The 25,730-nt window shown below is 41.8% G+C and overlaps 1 protein-coding gene across 2 annotated transcripts in view; it reads left to right on the plus strand.

Moving 5' to 3' along the window:
• The window catches only part of GAREM1 (GRB2 associated regulator of MAPK1 subtype 1), a 199,201-nt gene that overhangs the window by 70,645 nt on the left and 102,826 nt on the right, over positions 1-25,730 (plus strand). The window lies entirely within an intron of this gene.

A 25,730-nucleotide genomic window follows, 5' to 3' on the forward strand; every position in this document is an offset into this window, starting at 1 on the left:
GCCTTCAGCAGACCAAGTGACCCCCTGCTCGAGCCAGCGACCTTGGGTCCAAGCTGGTGAGCTTTTTTTGCTCAAGCCAGATGAGCCCGCGCTCAAGCTGGCAACCTCAAGGACTCGAACCTGGGTCCAGTCCGACACTCTATCCACTGCGCCACCACCTGGTCAGGATGCCGTATTATTTTTATTGAGCACATTTATGTGCTAGTACTCTTTGGGAGTTTAGGGTACATCTAGTGGCTTGAACATACATATACAAATTCAGTTTTTAAAAAAGAATTTATGTTACTCTGTACTTTCTCTGGTACTTACAGTTTATTACATAAAGGACCTTGACTTTTTGGGGGGTGGGGGGCTATAAAGGTCTGTAGCAAGATACTTTAGTAAATTAGCTATAAATTTTGTAGCCTTAGATTGCTATTAAGTTTTTGAATGAAACCTCCACGGTACCCAGAGAGTTTTTTTTATTTTGGAAAAGGGATCTGGTTGTATTTCTTCCCAATGTCTAGAACAGCATCAAATGCTACATGTTCAATAAATATTTGCTGTATGAATGAATGAATGAATGTCTCAGTCCCCTTTTTTTATTCATAGAAGTCTTTAATTGCCAGTATGACCTAGAAATTATTCAGCTTCTGAAAAATCCTTTTTTTCACCCCCAAAAAGAAATAAGAAAGCATTTCTCTGATCTGAAATATTGTCCTCTAGAATTCTATTTCTTACCCGTAGGTGTAGCCTTTGTAGAAAAAAGAGGAACGTGTAGTAGAGAAAGTGTTACTACTCTCAGGCTGGAGCCAAGCCAACGGGGCAGAGATGAGTCAGACCCTCAGGCTGCCCAGTGTCTCCTGTGTGTGGGACCCACAGCAGGTGCGATCCACACTATTCTTAGCAGGCCCCATTTCTGGTTCCTTCTTTTGTGGAAAATTGAAAAGCAAGGTGTAAGATTATGCTTCATGAACATCCAATTTTACCGAACCTATCATGTTTTTCTCTCTTTGTAGATAGAATTTTAGTTATTCTCCCAAAACTATATGAGTAGCTGTCAGATCATTCCTTCCAAAGGAGAGTTTTCATTTGATCATTTCCTCAAACCTGTTCAGAGACTCCAGACCACCGCTGGCCTCTCTACCGTGTTGCTCCAGGCCCCCTCAGGGCTAGTGCCAGTCTACTTCCTCATGCCTCATTTTCCTGCTCTGAAGAGTCAACCTCCCACTCCAGCTCCATTCATCGCCTCACTGTTTCCTGGGCCATCCAGATACTTATCTATTTACGCCATTACCTGGCTGAAGTTGACTTCCTGAGCTTTGCTTTTATCATTTATCATTTGTGAGCTTGTCATTGTGTCTGGAAGGTGCAGGTGTCACCTGCTGTCCCCATGTGGTCTCCTGATGTACCCATTGTGTATCACATTCATTTAGCACATGTCCTCAGTCTTCATTCAGTTACTGTTTCCTACGTTCACACATATCTTCACTCACCATTCCTTAACTAGTGAGACCAATTCCAAAAAGCTTTTGTGAATCCTTTGGTTCTCTACCCAAAAGGTATGATTCTTTATGGCTACAGACACTTGAGGTAGTGATCTCAAACTTGGCTACACATTGGAATTGTCAGGAAAGCTTAAAATGATCGATTCCCAGGTCCCATCTCCCGAGGTTCTGGTTGAATTGGTCTTGAGTATGGACTAGGCATCAGGATTTTAAAAGCTCCTCCTGTGGTTAAATTATACATTCATGGTTGAGGATTCATTGTTCTGAGATGGGTATTCACTGGGTCAGATGATAAAATGTCCCCAAACACCTGCAAGTATTTGCAGATGTTTATTGTTTTGAACATATTATTTTTTATGAACAGTCATTCAGCTTCCACTGGGAAGAAATATACAGTACGTTTAGTCGTACTCTTCATAGGCAAGGAAGGCCGTACTACACTGAATAGGGAAATTGGGCAGTGGGTTGCAAATAATACGTGTTTAAAGTAATATTGAGGTGTGAAGACTAAAAGGAAGTATGACCACTAAGAACCACCACTTTGTATGAAAGAAGAGAAAATATATTTCAAGGAAGAAAAACTTGAAATAAGACTACCTTAGTTTAGGCTACTAGAACAAAATACCAATAGACTGGACAGACTGTAAGCCACAAAATTTTATTTTAATTAACTGAGAGGCGGGAGGCAGGGAGGCAGAGACAGACTCAGACTCAGGCATATGTCCAGACTGGTTTCCACCCAGCAAGCTCATACAAGGCGATGTTCTGCCCATCTGGGGGCCGCTGCTCCATTGCTTGGCAACCAAGCTATTTTAGTGCCTGAGGTGAGGCCATGGAGCCATTCTCAGCACCCAGGGCCAAATTGCTTGAATCATTTGAGCCATGGCTGTGGGAGGAGAGGAAAGAGAGAAGGGGGAGAGGCGGAGAAGCAGATGGTCACTTCTCCTGTGTGCCCTGAGTGGGAAACAAACCTGGGACTTCCACACGCTGGGCCAACACTCTGCCACTGAGCCAACCAACCAGGGCCAGCAATAGAAATTTATTTCTCATTGTTCTAGCATCCGGGAAATCCAGGATCAAGGCACCAGCAGGTCTGGTATCTGATGAAGGCACACTTTTTGGTTTGCAGATGCCTGGTTTTCTTGCTGTGTCCTCACATGGTAGAGAAAGAGTAATCATATCTCTTATGTCTCTTCTTGTAAGGGCACTAATCTCATTCATGAGGGTGCCAGCCTCATGATCTAAATCCCTTCCAAAGGCTCCACCTCCAAATACCATCACTTTGGGGATTTAGACTTCAACACCTCATTTGAGGAAGACACAAACATTCATTCTATTACAAGAACCAAATGGTTTATGAGATATTTGAAAAGATCATTTTGAAGGACATGTTGGGGTATATATTTTTTCTATGAATTTGTATATTACAAATTTCAGCCCTTGGAAGAAAAGAATATAAAGTGAATTATGGAGACCAAAAATATCATTTTTATCTCTCTGGTTTATTTAGTGCTGTAATTATAATTTATCCAAGCATACTTTACTCATTTGTCAGAATTTCACCTAGGTTGAGGTTCATCCCTCTTTCTTTGAAGAAAATTAATAAATAATCAGAAATTAAATAAGTTTAACATAGTAATAAATCAACCAGCTTTGCAATCAACCTAGTTAGATTTCTGGTTCTGCCATTTATTGTCTGTATTACTCTAGGCAAGTCACGATACCTCTAAGCCTTCGTTTTCCTCATCTGTGAAGTGAGGGAAACTAGAGCGCCTTGCTCTTCGGGTCGTTGTGAAGACTAAGGTACCGTGAATGAAACACTTTTCAGAGTACTTATCACTTAGTAAGGGCTCATATATGTTCATGGGGATAATTATAAGGATAGGAACGAAATGTTTCTAAAGCTTTAACTCTTTATTTTGCACTACTGATTACAAGTTGAATTACTTTTCTGCTCATTAAAGCAAGCTGAACACTGATCCCCTCAAAATGGTTTTGGCTGCTCTTTTTTTTTTTTTTACCTTTTTGTTTTGAGGTTGCAATAGTGTCATATTTTTTTACCTTTTTGTTTTGAGGTTGCAGTAGTGTCATCTATTCCCTTTTGCCATGGACCTAGCCTGACACACTTTTAACATTAATGTTCTGTGTTTGTCTTCCTTTCCTCCCGTCCTCCCTCTGGTTTTTCTCTGTATCCACAGAGCACGAGTATTTTTTCTGAACCATTTGAGAGTAGTCAGCATATATCCCCTAATAATTCACTGTGTATATCCTCTTATGTAATCACTGTGCTATTAGCAAATTCAGGACATTTAATACTTTTATCTAATCTACAGTCCATGTTCCAGTTTTGTCAGATGCCCCCAGAATGACCTTTATTGCATTTTCCCCCTTCAGGACAGAGTTCAGTCTGGGACCACTTTCTGAATTTAACAGTCATGTCCCTTTAGTCTCCTTTACTTTCAACAATGCCTCAGCCTTCCTGTGTTTCATGACATTTTTAAAAAAAAATAGGAAGTTGTTTAATAGAATTGCCCTCAGTTTGGGCTTCCCGGTCTCCTTGGGATAAAGCCTTTGGTTGGATTACTTATGTACGGGATGTTTCCTCAGACAGTCACATCTGGAGGCCTGTGATGTCCCTTTTGGTGCCATTAATTTTGATCACTTGGTTAAGGTGTTGTCTGATTTGTCTGCTATATTATTACCATTTACTTTGTGGTTACTAGAACATTTAGAAGGAAACACTTGGACATTCTGTAAGGATGTATCCTATTCTTTTGCCAACTCTCCTTTCCTCACCCACTCGGGCAGCTGTTGATGTTTCTGTCTGATTCAGTTTTCTTCTTTTCCTTTTATATATTCACTTATTATTATCAACATGGAGTTATGGATTCTCCATTCAATGTGTTATAAAAATTTTTATTCTTATTTATTTTGATGCTCAAATTGTCCCAAATTTAGCGTTTGGGTACAAGCTGGCTGATGAATCTCTATGATATGCCCCCTCTACGTTATTCAAGCATGTCCTTATTTTCTGCAGTGGGTAGCAATCATCTTTTCAGTCAGTATCCTATTGCAGTTGGGGCCACTGCATTGTCCTGTTCTCGGTGGCACTCCTCACTTTGTGGTCTCTGTACATGGTGTCCCGGGAACTATGCAGTACCCAGCCTGGGCAGCCCTGGGCAGCTCTGTTCACAGATCCTCTGCACAGTAGTAAAGCTCCGTATTTTTAGAAAATCACAATTCAGAGTGAGTTTCCCTTAATCTTTATCAGAAATATTCCTGTGAAAAGAAATAACGTCATCAAATGTTGAGAAAAGATAAATGTGACTTGACATTTTTATCAAAATTGCACTCAGATACAGTGATAAGATCGCCTTATTCTGCATTCTGAAATTATGAGATGTACTATGGGGAAAAAATAAAAGACTTTCCTTATTCTGGCAAAATAACTTTTTCATTTTGGATGGAAGGAGTTTCTTGGTATAACCAACAACCGATTCTGGGAGAGGGAATGTGTTCAGTCAGCATCACGTATTTTGCTAACAGTAGAGAAACCACTCAAAAAATATTGGCATCATGTTTAGAAAAGTGATTGCTGCTTTCATGCAAGTTTTATTCGAAAAGCATCACAGATAAATTTTAGGTAAACTTTCTAACTTTTCAATGCTTCTAGAAGGGCAAATGTGTCCTAAGAAACGTACAGTACAGAAATCAGAATTTTTATGCATTCTGCTTACTCAGTCTGTCTAAATTACTGTCTGGCACTTTATCAGAGGGTTAATTTACCCTGCACTCCTCCCACTTATCCTGATTTATTAAACAACAATAAGAACAACAAAATCTGTCTTTTTTTAAAAAAATTTTTAACCTAGTGCCACTTAATTATAGCAAGAGCTTCTAAAGATGAATGATTTTCATTTTGCAGTTCATTTTTTGTTCGTCAAATTCCTTTCTTCTCTGTAGCTCAGTTGGTTACCATTGCAGCTCATGTCTCAGGGTCCCTCTTTAATGCTGACCCTTTGTAGGGCCTTAAATGGAATTTAATATTCACAATTTGACAATTTTTTTTCTCCTTTAAATCTAATATAAAGTTCAGGCTCCACAAAATCCTGCCGTTGCCTCTGGAATTTTATTTTCCCTTCTAAACTCCCAAGTTTTCAATCTATAAAATGGAGATTTACCTTAGAAAATGTCATGATGAGTCTCTAAGTTCCAAGTGCTGTAAATGGCACAACGCTGTGTCTGGAACCTGATGAGTGCTAAGTATATGTCACCTCCTTGTGGTCACCTCTCTCCTGGAAACCAGCCCCCCAAAAATCTCTCTGTAGAGACACAGCTTTGAGAAACCAAATGGACCATAACATGAGGTTCCTGTGTATCCGTGGTCTATCAGTTGGAAACGTAGTGGAATTCTGACTGCGTGTGTAGAAATATAAATGGTTCAATGGAATGCATACAGTCATCATGGGTGAACAGATTGCTGCTTGAACTTAAGCATCTGAGATAAACTCCAGCCACATTTGGCTTCTATTTTTAAATTCTCATCTTCCTGCAAATCCGGTGAGAATCTCTAACAAGCTCAAATGATCTCAGTACTTCCCTCCTCGCTTCAATATGTACAGAAATAAGTGACACTGGAGCACAAGGTTGGGAAGAATTGCTTATGAATTCGGCAAGGCCCTTACTCAGCAAGCACCTGGATTTATATCCACAGTGCCTGTTAAAAAAAAAAAAGACATATAGATGTGTATTGTGTGTCTCAGGCAAAATTATACTAACATAACCTTGAATTGTAATTACTGAACAAAAGGAAATGTTGAAACAAGCTAATTTTATTCTTCTGGTTGTGAGTTTAATTAGCAGGAACCATCCATTTACAAAGTAACTACTAATGCTGAACAACATTTTGTGCACTATCTCTATTAGGTGGAATAAAGCTCAGGTGATAGAGGGACAGTAACCAAACTTTCTTTGAAAAACTCCTGAACAACAAATATCATGTGCTAAAGGGCATTATCCCAGCCAGTTTTGCCAGTAATAAATATTAGATGTCAGCCCTGGCTGGTTGGCTCAGTGTAGAGCGTCGGCCTGGCGTGTGGATGTCCCGGGTTTGCTTTCTGGTCAGGGCACACAAGAGAAGCACCCATCTGCTTCTCCACCCTTCCCCCCGCCACACACACCTCTTCCCCTCTCATAGCCATTGTTTAATTGATTTGAGTGCTTCGGCCCAGGCACTGAGGATGGCTCCATGGAGCTTCTGCCTCAGGCACTAAAAATAGCTTTATTACATGTATGACCCCAGATGGGCCGAGCATTAGTCCTAGACAGGGATTGCCGAGTGGATCCCAGTCATAGCACATGCGGGAGTCTGTCTCTCTATTTTCCCTCCTCTCACCTGGAAAAGAAGAAAAATTAAATATATATATATTAGATGTCTAAGAAATCACCATTTTTCATAATTGAATCTTTAGGTCACAGTAATAACTAGAATTTATTTAGTGCTTAATATTTTCTAGGCACTTTGTCAACTCAGCATTTTACTTTTGTTCGCACCTGTCATTTTCACAACCATCCCATGAGGCAGGTTGTATCATCTGCATTTTGCACAAGTACAAACTGAGATGCAGAGATGTTAAGTATATTGGGATATTACAGAGCTAATAAGCGTGATTGGAACCCATGCCACCTGCTCCATGCCTGCTTCCCTTCCTGCTCTTCCTGGAAACGGTTGGAAGTCATTTTCCACTGGAAGGCATTCTAACTGTCCTAGAGGAAAGAGATCTGTTAGAATTAGCTAGTTGACTAAAGCTTTCACTTTTCTCTCCTTTCACACACAGCTCTAGGAGAAAATTAAGTAACTATATATTTATCATAACCTTGTCCTTGTCTACATTTAGGGGTCATCTTCATCCAGGTGACATTCCCATCTCTTGAGTAAATTACCAGGAAGAAGGCACAGACAGAAAGAGCTTTCAGGACAGCCCGGTGGACGAAGGAGCAAGCGAAATATGGGAACTGCTGGACGCAGGGAGGCCTGGGGAGGGAATGGTCTTTTAAGTGTGACTTAGGAAAGTGGTGGTCTTCAAAAGGGCACTTCAGTTAATTACAGAGAGCAAACTAGTTTACACAAGGGGGTTAAGAACGAGTGGAAAATGGGACAGCAAGCAAGGATCAGGTAATAGTCCCGATATGTTAAAGAGAAGTCAGGAAATAAAATAGAGGAGCTAAAGGCTTTTCATATTTATTGTTTTAAAGAATAATGGAGTCAGAAGAATCTGTCTAGTTTAGGAATAATTATTGAAAAGAAGAAAGAGTAATATAAGTAATATAATAGCTTGGTGTCTGGGATATTGTCATTGCCATTTTTTACCCCCGAGAGACGCTTGTTACTCTCTCCTACTCCACCTCTTTCTATAATGATGGCATTTCTGTAGCTGATGTACCATGTGTTTGTGGTCAGAGGCTAGATGGCAATGTTGTTCACTCATGGGTATTTTCCCCGATATTTTAACTCAAAAAAAGGATAAAGAAATTATAGAAGTATCTACCTTCAGTAGAAGGATGACTCAAAGGTTGTTACTAACCTTGTATATAACTTTCTATTCTCACTTCTCAATGCTTCAGAGTAATCACCCAAGGAAATTAGAATTGGAGTGATATTCATGACAAGATAATATTAAGGAATTATTTTTATCAATGCAATACTAGTATTATAAATATGAAGGAAAATATTTTTGTTTTTTAGAGGCACATACTGAATTATTTAGGGAGAGCATGTGATTAAAAAGCATAAAATACTTAGCAAAAAACCCATAAATATGAATGACTATTTGACAAGATATCAAACATATTAAATCTAGGTGAAGGGTATATGTGTGTCCACATTACCATAATTTTCTATATGTTTGAAAATATTAATAAACAAGAAAAAGTTGACTCTGACATAGCAACCAGTGACTCCATTCGTTGTAGTGTAGAACTCCTTGAATCTTACTTCTGTTGTAGTCTTAAGTACTTTCTGTAAGAGCGAAAGAAAGTCCTTTTACTGGGTTGTTCTGTGCCCGTGTGAAGTAGGTATGGAGACCATCCGATGAAAGGTGACCTCAGAAAGACATGATTCTCTTTTCACAGCGTGGTGGCACCTTCAGCTAGCGGTGTCCCAGGGAGACTTGATTACTCACAGCTCTGGCTGGTTTCTAGGGGCTGACCCTGTTGGTAGTAGTGCTTTAAATAGAAAGGGGGAAGAGGGTATGTGTGTGTGTGTGTGTGTGTGTGTGTGTGTGTGTGTGTGTGTAAGATTTGGGGAGAAAGAAAATTTTTTTTATTAGTTTCTTCTTAAAAATATTAGAACAAAAAAGAAAAATGAAAAAATCAAATACAAGCTTCATGGGAAATATAGAAAGGAGGAACATGAGCAGATACTGTGGAAAGGTATTTCGTGTCATACTGTGTGGCTTTTCTTGATCTAAAAACATTAATAAAGTACCTTTCATAAAAAGTTGGGAATCCCTCGATTGCTATTTCCACATTTTACCCTGTTTGCCCTCAGAATACTGCAGATCATATACAAACAGAACACCTGGGATCAAGAAAACAGAACAAAAACTCTGGCACGAAACTGGGGTGGTTGTTGGGGTCAGAACTCCTGCGCTGCCGTTTGCTGCTGCCTTTCTACTCGCATGTTGGTACTGAACGGAAAGTCGGGGCTTGAAAGGGATAACTCTGGTTCAAGTATAATTTAACCTATGAGATAATGTGATTAACATCAGGTGGAAATTTTGAACAAGCTTCCCGAAACCACGCTGTTAATGGAGTGTTTATAGCATGGGTGGGGATGGGCTCGCCTTGCTTCATAATTTGATTTCCATTTTGAATTTGTACCTCTAAGAAGTAGTGTGACCTTTAAAAGGCTCCCTTCCAGCTTTTAGGAATTGCTTTAAGGTTCCTTTCTCTTTCTTTTCTTTCTTTCTTTCTTTCTTTCTTTCTTTCTTTTCTTTTCTTTTCTTTTCTTTTCTTTTCTTTTCTTTCTTCTTCTTTGTGGAAAACAGACTTAATAATGCCTTCCAAAACTGATTGCTATGCTGGTAAAACTTCCTGAAGTCACCCCACTTCATTTCTAAGAATTGGAACTACTTACCTTCATGACTCACTCTCCGTGAAATTGTGTGCTGGCCTTCTGTTAAACCACTTACCCATCTGGGTAGTTGTCAGGTATACTCTTACATAGAAAAACAGCGAACCTCCTGTCCCATGCAAACTCTTCTGACATTTAAGGCCGGAGGAGAGATGATTCAGACATCCATGTGCGTTGTTACTGAGGTAAACATCACCAGGGCCTCTGACTTGTTAGAACTGGTCTGTGGAACATGGGGTTTGTCCCTAACAGTGAGTCAAGCCAATCAATGAGCGTGAGACCAGCAAAATCAACACAGAGCTTTTATTTTCTAGATGTTAAAAAAATCACTGGAGGTCAATAAAATGTAGTGGGTACATAGGCATTTGAAGAGTTCCGTTTCTCCCTTCATGTCTTTTGTATTCCGTGAGTTTAATACTCAGTTGTGTTTTCCCTTACAGCCCTTCACACCGTTCCACCCGGTTTTCTTTTAGCTAAAGAAAGCTAGTAGCGAAGAAGTTAGTGATGCTGGGTGGGTATTTCAGTTCTCCATCCACCCCAAGGCCCTGCAGTGATTGTGTGCCAAGTCTGCTGACACTGTCTCCACAGTCCCCATCAGAGCTGCTCCTGCTTCCCAGCTGCCCTCGCTGGGCCTCCCCTATGCCCCAGCCCCACGTGCCTCCTTCCTCCTCCAGGCAGGGCTCTGTGCCGTTGTCAGGCTGCTCTTCCTCAGCTACGGCACCGTTATCTGCTCCCCGGCCTGGCCTTTTTAGAGACGTTCCCCACAGGAAGGCAGACTGCCGTCTAATGCAGGACCCTCCTGACTGACATCTGAGGTCTAGGCTCTGTCCACTGGACCAAGTGCTGCTCGCCAGTGGGCACCTGGGTGCCAGGGCCCCCATTGGGCTGGGTGTTGTTCCTCAGAGAGCCCCCCCCCCCCCGCCAAACCTCAGTTCCTCGCTGTTGCTAGCACTTGGGGGGCTCACCAGGAGAGTCACCATGCAGTTGTGACAGCCTACGTCCAACCCACCTTCCCCAGGTACTTCTCCTAGTGTCCCACAGCACGTGTATAGATCAGACCCTTTCTCTTCCTTCCGCTTTGGAATCCATAACAATCTGTGCCCAAGAGTCTTTGTTTTGCTCTTACTCCTCTCTCCACGAAAGGCTCCTTGAAGACAGCCCTGGCTCCCAGAACCTAGCGCAGGCTTAACTCACTGAAGTTAGGCTCAGTAAGTAGTTTTGACCAAACTAAAATTGACTGCTCTTTAAAGGACAAACACTTTTTTAGTAGGTTTATAAAGGTGCCCAGAGAAGAAGTCCGGTTTCTTGTTCCCTTGGAGGAGGCAGATAACAGCCTGAAGCCCCTTCCTGGTTGGTGGAGCTGTGAGTAAGGAGACATCAGTTCCCTCGGGGAGCTGGAGGGGCGGCCTTCAGGTGAATGTGGGGAGAAAGGGCATCCTAGACAAGCTGCCGGCTTGAGCAGAGGTTCGGATTGGGGGCAGTTGTGAAGATAATTTAAGTGTTTGTCAGGTAGAGGGGGAAAGAGTATTTAGAAAATAAGTTTAGAAACCTAGCTTGGGCTTGACCTGTGGCAGTACAGTGGGCTGAGCATCGAGCTGGAACACTGAAGTCACTGGTTCGAAACCCTGGGCTTGCCCGGTCAAGGCGCATATGGGAGTTGGTGCTTCCTGCTCTTCCCCCCTTCTTGCTCGCTCTCTCTCCTCTCTCTCTAAAAATGAATAAATAAAATCTTAAACATAAAATAAAAACCAAGCTTGGAACAAAAATGAAGGAATTTGAATTCTAGGATGAGTAATGGAAACTATAATCTCTGGGCTTTAGGAGGGGGCCTCACATGATCTTTGTTTTAAAGAGATTACATGAGGCCACCACCCTTCCCCACCCCCACCCCCTGCCTGCTGCACTGGCTTGGAATGGAGGAGGAGGAGAAGGTGAGAGGAACCGGATAGAAAGTTGTTGAAACCGACCTGATCAAAGATAATAAAGTCCTGACCGAGGCAAGGGGAAGTGCTGATGAAGTCAGAGTTGATATCTAGATGTCGTAAGCAAGGAAAGAGCAGAAAAAGATATTGAGGTTAAATTTTTGTCCGTTTTTTAAGGAAACAAACTTTTTTTAACCCCCAGGCAGAGGTACATGCTCACTCACACTTTTCCTAATGGTCCTAATTTATTTCTACTGTTTTATACTAAAAAACTTTTTCATCTTAAAATATATTTTGTCAACAAAATAAAATCTGTCCGAAAAGAAATGAGTAAGAATATACCGATTTGGATTTCTTTTCAAACCCCTCTGTGACCTTTTGGGGTACTAGGGTCTTTCTAGTAGAAGTTAGCCCATCATCTCAGGTATTGGAATTTGAGGTTGGCAAGAATGCTCTCATCCTTTTCATTCTTGAGCAGGCCAGGAACATCAGAGATAGAAATTCCACAGAAAAGGATGTTTGGAGTGAAGCATCAGACGATAGGGGGAAAATGTACAAAAATCTCAAGTTCTAAGAAATGGACACCATATTTAATAGCTTTATCTATATTTGGCAATTACTTATATCCTACATCAAATAAGAATTCTTTGTTCTGTGTTTAAAAATGTAGGAAAGTTTGATGAATTGAATAAAATAGTCTGATGATCTATTTTCAATATTGTGATACAGAAATTTTTCTGAGAAGAAGAGTATAGATATTGTAGGTTGACTTGTTGAGATTAAAACTTCCCTAATGGAATTTGTCACAATTTTTTTTATTTTTATCTATCTATCTATCATCTATCTATCTATCTATCTATCTATCATCTATCTATCTATCTATCATCTATCTATCTAGTTAGGTGAGAGGAGGGAAGATAGACAGACTCCCACATGTACCCTGACTGGGATCTACCCGGCAACCCCATTTGAGGCTGTTGCTCCAGTACACCAAGCTATTTTTAGCACCTGAGGCTGATGCACTCCAAGGAAGCTATCCTCAGCACCTGGTGCCATGACCGAAGCAGTTGAGCCACTGGCTACAGGAGAGTAGAGGGTGAGAGGAGGGAGAGGGAGAGAAGAGAAGCAGATGGTCGCTTCTCCTGTGTGCCCTGACTGGGAATCAAACCTGGGATGTCCATACACCAGGCCGATGCTCAATCCACTGAACCACTGGCCAGGTCCTGGGATAAGTCACAATTCTTAACTGTTACTTCCTTGCTTAAGAAAAAATGACTTTTTTTCTTTAACAATATAACAAGGTTTCTCAACCAAGTTTAAGCAAGAAGGTTGCTCAACTAAGTGAGGGTTTATTCTTACCTTCCCATCCCCAGGACATTGGGCAACCTCTGGAGACGTTTCTTGGTAGTCACATGGGGAGGGGAGGGGCCTGCTGTAGTCTGGGGGGCGGGAACTGAGGATGCTGATAAACCTCCTATAATAACAGAGTTATCTAGCTTAGTGTCACTGGTGCAAGATGGAAAAACCCAGGTACTTATTATTATTTCTGTCTTATTAATATTGGAAATTAGTTTCATTTTCTGTAATATTATCAAAATTTTTTCTTGGATAGAGGCTGCCTGACAGATGTTGTCCAAAAAACCACTGTCAGAGCTGAAAATATAACAAGCCACTGCCTAGTCTGAAAAAAACAAAACAAAAAACCCAGTTAAATAGTTTGTGAGTTGACATTACTTTCCGCACACACTGCATGGGACTGACAGCAACCGTGTGTGTCATGGCAGAAAAATTCAGGGGGCAGCAAAGGAGCAATCTCTTTATTGCAAAGCTATTATTATTCTCCAGAACTACCCTGGCTCTTTTCTTCCCCCTTTATGTTTAAAGTGGAGATATCTGTAAGTACCCAGGATAAACAGATTTTAAAAGAATTAAAACAACATTATAAAGCCTGGTCCACATAATAGATGGTTAAGACTTTAGCATTTTGTATCAATGTGGAGTCCAGATCTGAGACGCCCCTCCCTCAGAAGAAGTATATCACCAGTTCTCTTCTGTTGCTAATCCTCTCCTTACCCAACATTTTAACTATACTTTTTTTTGTTTAACTTCAAGCAGATACATAGCAAGTCCAAATCTAGGAAGGAGAGACTGTGTTGAAACCGTGCGGCTGCAGGTCTCGGGATATATTCAGACCTGGGCGGAATACTTGAATACCTGCTAGGTTCTGGGCAGTGGTGCGAGGGCTGGGGGGTCATGGGGGCAGGTAAGACCCACACAGCAAGTCCTAGGGGAGCACCTACTCTGTGGTAGCTGGGCCCCTGCATCACACCGAACCATGATCTCATTTCATCTTAGAAACTGTTTCTTTCTAGATGAGGAAACCGAGGACTTGAGGTCTTAACCCAGGTCCTATAGTCAATAGCTGGTGAAGAAAAGATTCAAACCCAGAGCCACTCAACTGCGAAGCCTGAGCACTCAACCTAAAACCTGCCACAGTGGCCAGATCACAAAGTTCTCAGGAACCTCCTGGGTTTGGTTTGTTATCCCATCAGCAGGGAGTTCACTCCCATGACATCATATTTGTGTTTCAGACATAACCCTTGGGCAGCAGGTGAGGATGGCCCTTTGTGACTAGCACATTGCATCAGTCAGGCGGAAGTGAAAAAGAATCCATTCTATTGTTTGTTGGGACTCTTCCAGAGTCTCTCACGGGCCGGCGGTGTGAGTCGCGAACAAGGGTGTCATCTCAGGTATGAGAAAACATTCAGGTTGAGGCTGTACTTGTTCTTTCTGTTTTTCCACCTTTCCTTTACCTTTAACCTTTTTGGTCGACAACAGACACACGTAATGCTCTGCTCCTCTAGTTCTCATCTCACTGAACAGGAAAAGCTCACATGTTCCACTGGGGCGCCATGCAGTCTAGTCTTCTAGGTGTTTCCAGGGTGTAAACAGGTAGGGGAAAGAGCGTTTCTTTTATTTGAACAAAGCCCCCGTGTCTTGTTATCAGCACAGAAAACTATAGACACACAGAATAAAGGCACTTAAGCTGAACAACAGAATTCCTGGCATATGTAACTTCACTTCACCTGCTGGATACACATATTTACACCCGTTGCTTTTTGGGGTTTTGTATTTTTCTGAAGTTGGAAACGGGGAGGCAGTCAGACAGACTCCCACATGCACCTGACCGGGATCCACCTGGCATGCCCACCAGGGGGCAGTGCTCTGCCCATCTTGGGGCGTCGCTCTGCCGCAATCAGAGCCATTCTAGCGCCTGAGGCAGAGGCCACAGAGCCATCCTCAGCGCCCAGGCCAACTTTGCTCCAATGGAGCCTTGGCTGCGGGAGGGGAAGAGAGAGACAGAGAAGAAGGAGAGAGGGAGGGGTGGAGAAGCAAATGGGCACTTCTCCTGTGTGCCCTGGCCAGGAATCGAACCCGGGACTCCTGCACACCAGGCCGACGCTCTACCACTGAGCAAACCGGCCAGGGCCTATACCCATTGTTGAATAGTGAGTGAGTAGCCTTTTTTGTGAGGTGGTAGAAGGAAAAGCAGGTAACACATTTTAACTGTTATGGGAACCGTGAAGACATTATCTTCTCTATGATATAGTGAGTTCCCATGTGGCGGCTGTCAAGCATGTGCTGGTGCCCAGTCATCCCCGGACCACTGTCATCATGACTGACCAGTTGGGCTGTGCATATTGGCCCAGGAGTGAAGCTAGACTTTGAATGACATGGGCTCCTAGACATTAAGGTGGCGAGAGACACCTTGGGTCCTCTCTGATTCCTGGAAAAGGCTCAAATTCACCCCTCTTTTATGGCAAAACACAAACCAAAAGGTAGTACAGATTCCATTAGTTTCAGGAACGAGATGAGGGTTCGCACTTTCACCTCCTCTTCTGAGGTTATCACAGTCCGTTCAGGCTGCTGTAACAGAATACCTCCGACTGGGTGGCTTAGAAACAGCAGATTTATTTTCTCACATTTTCTGGTCGCCTTCTGCTGGAGGCTCCATTCCAGGTTGCAGATGGCCAACTCCTCACTGTGTCTCACACTGTCCTTCCTCTCATAGGGAGTTCTGCGGGGGGGGGGGGGGGTCTCTCTTATAAGGGCAGTAATCTCATTCATGAGGAGTTCGTCCTCATGACTTAAGCACCCTCCCAAGGCCCTCCCTGCAAATACTAGCCCTCTGGGCTTTAGGATCTCAATGTCTGAAGGCAGTAGGGGGCATTTGGTCTGTAGCTGCAGCCTAACACTTGAATCTTATTCCGCAGTTCAAAACTTGAGTATGTACTATACCCAAATGAGGATGAGCAGAGGAGGTGTATTGTCCTGGCTCACATCTGTAGGGGCTCTTATTTTTTTATATGTTACCTGATCTTTCTGTGCCCTGTTTGTATCATTTATAAAATGGAGATAATACCTATCTCATATACTTGTCAGGAGGCTGAGATGAGCTTATAACGTGCTTAGAAGAGCATCTAGCATATACTGAGAGCCATGTCAGTGTTCTCTGCAGCCATCGCTGTTACTTTGTAGTTGATCTAGTAAGACAAAAAAGGAAATGAGATTTCTAACATTGGAAGGGAAGGGGAAAATATTATTTGTCATACTATAAAATCCAAGTAAATAAACTGAACCAAAGATTATAATTAATATCAGAATTTAGTGGTCAGCTGTAAGATTAGGTTTTAAAAATCAATAATGTTTCCAATATACTAGAAATAACCAATTATGATTTTTACAAAGTAGTATAGTGGCAGAATACCTTCTTCTCTCCATTGCAAAGACGTTGCTTCACATGACCTAAATGAAGCCAGTGAAGGCTTGCGATATCAATACACCCATTATTCAGTAAGACAAGTGAGTCTTTGCTGGTGTGTGAAAAGACATTAAATAGATTTGTTTCAATATTTAAAGTTTCTCCTACCTTTACACAGAGGATCTTATTACAGATAGTTTGTACCATACTTTTAATTCAGCCATTTGTCTGATCATGATGAGGTATGATGAAACAATTTTCTTAAGATTACTGTCTACTTTTTTTTTTCTTCAAATTGAACTAAGTACGTGCAGGCCTCCCCCCCAACAGAAATTAAGGTACCTGGCAGTACACGTGTGACTACACAGCAGGGATTAGGGCAGTTCTTGCTCCCGAGTGGGCGTATAAAGTCAGTACTGAATCTCGACAAAATTATTTGACCACTTCCAAAGAAAGTAGATATTAATTAGACTGAAGACTGGGTGTTTTTTGTGCCTAGAATAAATGGTACCTGACCTTCAAGCCGGTCTAAATGCCTCACTTTACATCCTGCAGTTGGAAGGGCTTTCCTACTTATAAGTCTTATAGCACTTGTTTAAACCATGTCTGGCACCTTGGTATATAAAATGCTTTCTGCATGTATCTGCTACTTTATTGTAAGCTTCTGAATATATTATAATATGTATATTTTGTTTATGTTTACATTCTTCACAGTACCTTACAATGAACCAGGTACATCATAAACGTTTAAATGGTTGAACAATTAAAGACATGAACAAGTATTAAATTACATGTCATTTACCATTTAGAAGTGGTCTCCAAGGCATATATGATACAGATAGTTTTTATTCTTAGAATCTTTCAGTCATTTTCTTTTTCCCATTCATCGTTTTTTATCTTCCTTTGTCATCTTGAGATATATATACATTTCAGCTACTGCAATATTTGTTTTTGTTGGAGCTATATTGTTTTGCTTGAATCTAAGGTAAGGGCTAGCATAAGATGAATAATGATTGTTATCAGTTTAGATTGAATAAGCTAGTGGTAGAATATTATCATATATATGGACATATGCCATCAAGGGGAATGTTACTTGCTGGGGAGATGAAATTTAAGTCATTGTTCCAAGAACACATAAACTTGTATCTACAAAACCTGCAAATTAAAGGAAAGTCTCTAACTACTGAGCAGATATAGAACAAGAAGTGGGGTGCTAGCTAATGAAAGAACACAATCTACAGAATTGGCTAACTGCCAGAAGGAATTTATGAGCCATGCAACCTCACATAGTGACAGAGTGTCACCTTTCCAACATCTACTTGAATGTTACTCATGTCTTTGAAAACCATGCATGAAACATCTGATAGGAAATGCATGGCGTGAACACTCAGTTCATATTTGTCAGTGAAAGCTAAAGTAGTTCACTTGTGAGAATTCAACCCAGTGTTATCACTGTTGTTTATGAAAGCTGCTGGAATCACATACTGGTTTTAAGCGTCAAAGCTCTCAGGGTATTGGCAAAATGAACTTTGTGAGTGCATTGTCCTGTCAATCGTGAGAACTGTGTTTGCATAGTTTATTCAAGGTGAATAGCAATATGTTCATTTGCCAGATATTATTAGCTGTAGCTTTATAAGATCTTGGAGACTGATTTACAAAAATAATATAGGAATCTTCTCATAAATTTCAGTCAATCTGGTTTACTGTAAAGCAGATGATGGAAAATTACCAGGTTCATCGATCTCTGAATGTTAAAAACAGTGGGGACGACACATAGAGACCATCCTACATGATCTTGCTATGGAAATACTTGTGAGCATATCATGTAACAGCTGTTCCATTTTGGCTTCTTCCTCCAGATGCCTCATTTTCAGGTGGCTATGATTGTAAAACAGTATGCCCTCAAGACCTGAAAAATTCACTTGTTCTCACTGTTTCTTGTCAGAGTCATGGGAAAGTTTGGAGGAAGAGAAAATATAGACTTTTTAAAAAATTATTATTATTTTTCTAATTTAGCCAAACCAGTTGATGCAAGTCCTCTTTATCTTCTCCATCATTTTCTACTTTGTTTCTGGGAGCGAGTGTTTCCGTGCCCTGGAGAACTGAGCCAAGGAGATTAGGGAGTGATGAGCCCAGCAGGAAGTGCCCCTTACCCACTCTTCCTGAAGAACGGGGTGGCCAGTGCACCGCTTTGCATTTGAGTTCCACATAATTGTGTCTGCTGTATGAAAGCGGTCCTTGACTCTGTACCTGGGTCTGTTCCATGATGGTGGAAAGAAATCCCCTCTCCCCCAATTGGACCTAGTTCTTACCTAAGTAGATAATATTTCCTTCCCTTAAAACATGTCTATGAAGACCAAAAGAGTTGAGTTTTGACATTCTGAATCAGAAAAGGGATGATGCTCCACGTTGATAGAACAGTTTGTTGTGTCACCTCCAGTTAGGCTATTTGACTATTTAGTTTTTCATTCTCTGTTTGAAAATTAAAATTCAGGTATTTATTTTATCAAACACGTTTCTTCTAATAACTACTAGGAAAACTTCTGTACAAGGGACACTGGCATAAGAACGGTGAGGAAAGGAGTGAGAGGGAGGAGAGAGCGGTGGCCAGAATGAGGCCGCTTGTGTCTGTGTTCCTGTACCAAAAAAAAAATGACATGACACTCAGAGTTTTTCCTTAAGGACCCATGTCATGCTCTCCTCTCTGCAGGTCCTTGAGGGATACCTTTTCTGTGTTGCAGTTCTGACCTCTGCCCCATTTCCTAGTAGAGCAAATCCAAACCAAATCCAGTGACCCTTCAGCTGACTGGGCCAGTTTAACCAGTATTCCCAGCTTTGTTGACATTGTAACACCACTCTAGAGAGCTTTGTGTGTTCTTTTTGTGGTGGTGAGACAGAAGGCAGGTGTGGAAGCTTCACAGGGTGGAACTTGCTCCTCTGTGATGACTCACTGGGTGCCGCTGTTTTGGGTGTATATTGTCAGTACCCCTTGCTGGGAGGTGGTTTGCCCTCTAAGTGTAGCTCCTAGGGTCTACCCATATGAGTGTATAAACCCCTGGAAATGTCTGCAGTGGGTAAGTGCTCTTTATGTTCTAAAAATCAATAGGATTGGGTGTGTCTCTTCCTCAGCTGACCGTTCTGTGCTACATTTCTCAGGAGTAAGAAAGATTTCTTTTGTCAAAGGATAGTGTACATAACATAAAAGGCTTGGGTTTTGATTTAGAAGAGAGACTATACGTACTTCGTCGTTTTAAGTGTATGTTCTGATGAGAAAGGGTGGTTTAGGTATAAAGACAAATTTTACTTTATGAGTACATAATAATCTTGTTGGAAATAAATTTTCTTTGTGTCTGCATTATTATGTATGTATATGTACATATGTGTACATATACACTTATGTAAATATTTTCTATATATGCATGTGCACAGAAGAATGTATGAACAGGTGGTCACCGCAATGTCAATGTTGGCTATCTCAAGGTATTGAGATTTCAACTGATTTAGAAAACAAACGTACCTGAACCTCGCCTTTAACCCTGTTTTTATGTCTAACAGCTCCTCAATCAATCATCTCTGTTTCTCACTTATTTACCTTATAACTAATTGTAGCCTGACTTTTGTTGTTACAGCTTTTCTGAAATAGCTTTTACCAAGGTCCTTAGTGCCTCCCACTTTCTCCTTAATGGACATTTTCTAGTCTTTTCTTTGCTGGATCTTTCTATCCCAGTTGAAACTATTTTTTTTTTCTCCTTGAAATTCAGGGCCACTTGGCTGCCAGGACATCACCACATGCTCCTGGTACCCTCTCCAAGCTCTGTCACTCTCAGTGTCACCTGCCCCTTGGTACTCCATTTCTCCCTGAGCGCCATCCATGGCCCACGCCTCTCTGAGATGTGTCGTTAGAAGTGTCCTACTCAACTCAGCATAGCTGACTCTAAAGTTACCTCCCACCCTGAAACCTGCTCTTCTTCCTGTATCCTGTTTGGTGGCATTGCCACCCAAGCCAGAAATCTGGGAGTCTTCCCACAACTTTATCCCCCACATCCTGTGATTAAAAACCCCATAGATAGATAGATAGATAGATAGATAGATAGATAGATAGATAGATAGATAGATAGATAGATGATAGATAGATAGATAGAGCGAGCATGTTTCTGCTACCCTAATTCAAAACCTTTTCATTTTTTTACATACAGTGGCCTTTGAACTGCCTCCAGTTTTGTTCCCTTAAAATTTGCTGCCCACATGGTAGCCAGAACGGTTGTCAGTATTAAAACCACATGGTATTTTTAATTTAACCACCTTACATGTTTGCTATAATTTGTTTCCTAGATCCCCAGGCCAACAAGCGGAAGTTGGTATGACAAAGTGAGGGACTGTATGACTCAGGTCTGCAACATTCGGTGCTGCTCCCTTCTGTGTCCTTCACTGGGCATGCTCTCCTCGCCACCTCCTGTGGTCATCCATCATCTAGGAAGCCTCGGTGGTGGTGTTCCTGTAACACTCTGTTTCTGATGTTGTACTTCCCCATTCATCATGATCTTTTCCCAGTACATCTTGAGTTCTTTGAGGTCAAGTACAGATTCTCCCTTGTATCTCAAGTGCCTGTCAGAGGATCCAGCATGTGTTCAGACAGCCAGGCCGCTGTGTGCACAGTTTTTGGCTCATTATTTTCTGCATGATATGGACAAATCTATATCCAGGAGACGCCAAAATGATGACTGTGTCAGAGTGACGTTGGAAGAATTCACTAATGCTATTATAGTTGGTTTCTTCTTTGTGTCCAAGGTGTCCTGTGATGTGATTGAGTTCATCAGAAAATAAATAAGAAGTCTTTACTTTGATACCTGATCGAACCACCCCCTCAAAAAAAAAAAATCCTTGATGTTTTCAACTAAAAGGATTGATTATTAGCAACCATATTTTTATCATTCTCTCACTTTAAAACCCTGTGAGGGCTTGAGATAGGTATATATATATTTAACCTGCAACCAATACCATTATCAGCCAAGTGTCTGTTAATGCTAAAAGTAAAAGGAAAGAGTTTCAGATTGGTAAATAGATAGGCTTTAAACAACTCTCTACATGGCTAATTTCTAACCATCTGATCTCTAAGACATACAAAAAATAAACCTATGCAAATTTCAAGTAATTTGGAACACTGTCCAATTCATGATGTGAGTGAGAGGCATTCCACATCTCTCCCCACCCTTCTTTTAAAAAGCCTGTGAATACACACTTGAAGTCAGTTCGCAGTTCAGTCACTCTGATGACTTCTGATCACACGCAGTGGTGCTGGAACATAGTCGTGTGGGAGATTTGTGGGCAAGGCAATACAAGAAAAGCAACATTCAGATGCCTCAGCTGTTCTGCTCTTCCTTCACCAGGCGCAAGGGTGCAGGTGCACCGGGAGATCCAGTGCACACTACTCGTCCACCTTCCAAAAGGACAGCTCTTCGATTTTCTGTTGCCTTCCCCAAGCAGATCTTTCTTGATTAGCTGTAGGTAATGAAAGTGCTAGGCCATGTCTTTTGTTTGCTTAAGTTTACTGTTACTTATTATTGCCAGGGACTTAGATTTCTTAGATTCCTGGTCAAAATGCAGAGCTTATTGTTAACAGACCACATTATATTTCTGTGTGCCTGTGAGGTGAGGTGAGAGGAGAGAGAAGGATGTGAAAGAATGAGAAGGGGTGGCTGGGAATGAGCTAGAAAAGTAACTAGACCTAGATTGTGAAGAATCTTATACATCCACATCCATTCATTAAAATGAATCATTTAACCACTTCGTACTTAGCCCCAGGGTCTGGGGAGACTCAATGACCTTGATATATAAAAGGGATCCTGCAATCAGGGGTTATCAATTAGGCAGGGGGAAAATGGCTCTGAGTGGAAGAGGAGAGTGGTGTTTTGCTAACAGAGGGAATATTTAGACCTCTCTTTCTGTTCTACTATATACCGTTTTTCCCTGATATTCCATGGAAATTATTTGACTGTCACCAACAGTGACACCTTGCGAACAGATGTGAACATCCACAAGTTCATAGATGTTTGATCATGTTTTAAAATAATACTTATACTTCACTGTTGATTGGTGTTCCTCCTTGGTAGCAGACATTTGTTGATTAAGCATTTTGTCCCTGTGAGGGGCCAAGCCCTGGTGATACAAGGAAGAGGACTACAGGCAGCGACACTTACTCTGTGTGGCACTGTAATGATGGATACGTGTCGTTATACGTTTGCCCAAACCTATAGAGTGTGTACCACCAAGAGTGAACCCTAGTGTAAGCGATGGATTTTGGGTGGTAATGAAATACCAGTTTAGATCCGTCAGTTGTAATAAGTAGAGCACTGTGGTGGGGCTGGTAACGGGGGGTGCTGCGCATGTGTGGGGGACAGGGGCCTACGGGAAATCTCTGTACCTTCTCAGTGTCGCTGTGAACCTAGATCTGCTCTGAAAGATTTTTTTTTCTAAGCAAGTAGATGGAATTGCCTGGAGTTGAAGGTTAGTTTACAGGTGAAAGTCTCAAAACGTGTTATATTCTTTGTGGCTTTGCCTCAGTTGCCAGGAACGCCCTTCTCCCTGTCTGTGCCCCAGGCCCAGATCCTGTCACCTCCCAGGTGGAGCCTGGCCTGTCCCCCTGGGTAGTTAGTCGCCCTCCCTGTGCAGGAGCTTGCTCCTCTTACTTCCAGGGAACCTTTTGCTTTGTGTGATGATTATCTCATGTATGACTCCCTGTTGTGCTCTGGACACTGTGTATCATGCTTGTATCCTAAAACCTAGGAGAGTGCCCAGGATAGAAGTGCCCTCAAATAACAGAGAAGTAACCTCAAAACCAGAGGAAGTGTGAGAAATTTCTCAAAGGAGTATATTTTCTGTAACTCATTGGAATTTGGGCTGTTCTTAGATGTTATAAAATACCTTAGGAGAAGAAAAAGGCTTAGTTTAAGTCTTAGGCTCCAAGTATTTATCTTAGTCTTAGACAACCAGTTTATTGCCTCTGAATTTATAGTAAGGAAAAGGATGCTCTTACCCAAATCAGCTGGTATTACGTGCATGTACATATCTACTGAACAATGCTCTGCCATTCAGAAATCAGTATCTGATGTAAACCCTAAGCATTATTACTGTGAATTAAATGATATTCCTTTAAAATACTGTTTGAAAACAGTAGCTGATCAGTTTTATTTAAATAGACAACTTCCTTGGGCTTTGCAGAAAATGAAACAATTTACACAGATATATTTTAAAAGGAAGTATTTGCTGTTTTTTGTTTGTTTGTTTGTTTGTTTGTTTGTTTTTTTGGTATTTTTCTGAAGCTGGAAACGGGGAGGCAGTCAGACAGACTCCCGCATGCGCCCAACCAGGATCCATCCAGCACACCCACCAGGGGGCGATGCTCTGCCCATCTGGGGCGTTGCTCTGTTGCAACCAGAGCCACTCTGGCGCCTGAGGCAGAGGCCACAGAGCCATCCTTAGTGCCCGGGCAAACTTTGCTCCAATGGAGCCTTGGCTGTGGGAGGGGAAGAGAGAGACAGAGAGGAAGGAGAGGGGGAGGGGTGGAGAAGCAGATGGGCGCTTCTCCTGTGTGCCCTGGCCGGGAATCGAACCCAGGACTTCCACACGCCAGGCCGACGCTCTACCACTGAGCCAACTGGCCAGGGCCTGCTGTTTTTCTTTTGTGTGGGCTTTCTGTTGCTATTACTGTTATTGATTTTGTTTGACATGAATTGATTTGAAAAATCTGAAATTCAAGTTAATAAATTAAGGACGTTAACACTGCTAGATGACTACAAGAGGAGGGAAGGGCTTAGGGGAGATGAAGCTTTTCAAGTAGATTTTCAACTTGCTCTTGTCCATGCAGCCAAACATTAATAACTCCTCTCTCTTTTAAAATTGTTTAAATAAAAAGAACTCTTGGCATTCAGGGTGTTTTTTTGATATGCAGGGTGTTTAGTGTAAAGCGTATGACCCTAGTATGATGATGATAACTTTGTTTCTCAACCTTACCTTCACCTGTTGACAGTAGATGCTGTCTTACTGAAGACATAAATTCCACCCACTGGTTTTTCCAGAATATTTGCAGGACTCTCAACAACTCAGAGCTGCCAACCCAGTTTTGGTATGTAGACCTCCCAGCTAGCTGGAAGCAAAATATAATTTAAGTCATTCTTCTTTGTTGCAAAACTGGTACTTAGTTTTAGTTGATGCTTTTAACCAAAGTTTATCTCATATTATGATGTAATGGTTAGATTTCATTATAAAAATAGATGAAGAAGAGGATTAAAAAAATGTATTATCACAGCTTTCTAAATGACCAACCCTTTAGGTTTTTGAATGGATGGATCCTAGTGAACGAAAACATTTCTCTTATTTTATACAGGTCTCTTCCTGTAGCTATGTATAAATGTAATATCTTTTTAAAACTCTTCCTTTTGCCTTTTGCTGGGTTGGCCCTTGCCATAACTTTATTTATAAGTTTATTTATGCAGCAAATATTTTTTGAGGACTTTTTCTTCTATGCCAAGCACTGTACTGGTCACCGAAGCACAAGGAAGTCAGAAGTTCACTTCCCGTTACAATGCAAGGTAGTAAGTAGTGCGACAGAAGGAAGTACGGACACCAGACCATCTACAGAGGGACCCCTACTAGTTAGGGTCCCTAACTAGTCTATGGGGGAGGGGGACTACAAGGTGGTGTTCTTGTTGGTCCACGGGGTAGGGGGAGCTAAGAATTGTCACAGCAGGGAAAAGTAGCAGTATATTTCAGTGAAATAAAATTATACATTTGAAACTGCTGGAGCCAGTGATTTGAAGAAGGGAAAATGGGGAGATGAGCTGAACTATAAACAAGAGTCAGATCTGGAGGACCATATACGATCTACTAAGGCCTTTAAGCATCATCTAAGGAATATTATGTAAAAGAGTTCTAGAAGTCTTCCTCCTCTGTGAATCCTCCCCTACCTAACCAAGAGTGGAATTCCTCATTTAAAATTAACTTACAGGCCCTGGCCGGTTGGCTCAGCGGTAGAGCGTCAGCCTGGCGTGCGGGGAACCCGGGTTTGATTCCCGGCCAGGGCACATAGGGGAAGCGCCCATTTGCTTCTCCACCCTCCCCTCCTTCCTCTCTGTCTCTCTCTTCCCCTCCCGCAGCCAGGGCTCCATTGGAACAAGGATGGCCCAGGCGCTGGGGATGGCTCCTTGGCCTCTGCCCCAGGTGCTAGAGTGGCTCTGGTCGTGGCAGAGCGACACCCCGGATGGGCAGAGCTTCGCCCCCTGGTGGGCAGAGCATCGCCCCTGGTGGGCGTGCCGGGTGGATCCTGGTCGGGCGCATGCGGGAGTCTATCTGACTGTCTCTCCCCGTTTCCAGCTTTGGAAAAATACAAAAAAATAAAATAAAATAAATAAAAATAAAATTAACTTACA

Source organism: Saccopteryx bilineata, chromosome 11, assembly GCF_036850765.1.
Source record: "Saccopteryx bilineata isolate mSacBil1 chromosome 11, mSacBil1_pri_phased_curated, whole genome shotgun sequence".
NCBI classification, from domain to species: Eukaryota; Metazoa; Chordata; class Mammalia; order Chiroptera; family Emballonuridae; genus Saccopteryx; species Saccopteryx bilineata.